Source organism: Chrysochloris asiatica, unplaced genomic scaffold, assembly GCF_000296735.1.
Source record: "Chrysochloris asiatica unplaced genomic scaffold, ChrAsi1.0 scaffold00091, whole genome shotgun sequence".
Lineage (NCBI taxonomy): Eukaryota > Metazoa > Chordata > Mammalia > Afrosoricida > Chrysochloridae > Chrysochloris > Chrysochloris asiatica.
The window spans coordinates 7,798,104-7,799,122 of record NW_006408609.1 but is presented as its reverse complement, the minus strand read 5'-3'; positions in this window follow the sequence as shown (position 1 = coordinate 7,799,122).

The window sequence follows — 1,019 nt, the reverse complement described above, 5'->3', positions numbered from 1 at the left end:
AGCCTTGGAAACCCTGTACAAGGTTGCTATGAGTCGGAACCGACTCCACGGCACATAACAACAATAACAACCTCCGTAAGGATAGCTCAAGTTAATCAAATTGCAGCAGATTACATTTTTTTCCCTCTTTTTTCTTCCTCTAGTCTAGTTTTGATTATCAAACCATTGAGGCCAGGTTAAATGGGTATTATCTGTAAGTTTGGGAGTTTTTGTGCATCTCCCTTCAATTCATATCAGCTGGATGCTTCACTCTTAGCTCTAGCTCTCCATGGCTATATCCTTGTCCTTGTTTTCATTTGTTCTTCTTTCCTGTCTCTTCTTACCTCTGGGCTTTGTTATTGGGTTTGAGCCATTTTTTTAATCCACCAGCCACTATGTGGAAGAAAATAGACACTGTCTACTCCCTAAAAGATTTACAGGTTCAGAAAAACTTATAGAAGGTCTTCATGAGTCTGATTGCCACATGTCTATCAGTTTGTCATACTGCAGTGGCTTATATGTTGTTGTGATATTAGAAACTATTACCCCAGTATTTTAAATGCCAGCAGAGTCATCCATGGTGGACAGGCTTCAGCAGAGCTTCCAGATTAATATAGACTAGGAAGAACAAATAGACAGTGTTAAAAAGGACATTAGGAAAATAATACCATTTACAATAGCTGCCCAAAGGATGAAATATCTGGGAATAAATGTAACCAGAGAAAAAAGGGACCTATACAAAGAAAACTACAAAACACTACTACAAGAAACCAAAAGGACTTACAAAAATGGAAGAATATACCATGCTTCTGAATAGGAAGACTTAAAATTGTGAAAATGTCAATACTGCCCAAAACAATGTACACATATAATGCAATCCCAATCTCAATTCCAACAACATTTCTTCAAAGAGATGGCGAAAACAATTACAAACTTTATATGGAAAGGAAAGAGATCCAGGGTAATCAAAGTACTGCTTAAGAAGAAGAAGAAAGTAGAAGTAAGAAGTCTCTCACTCCCTGATTTCAAATTTTACTACA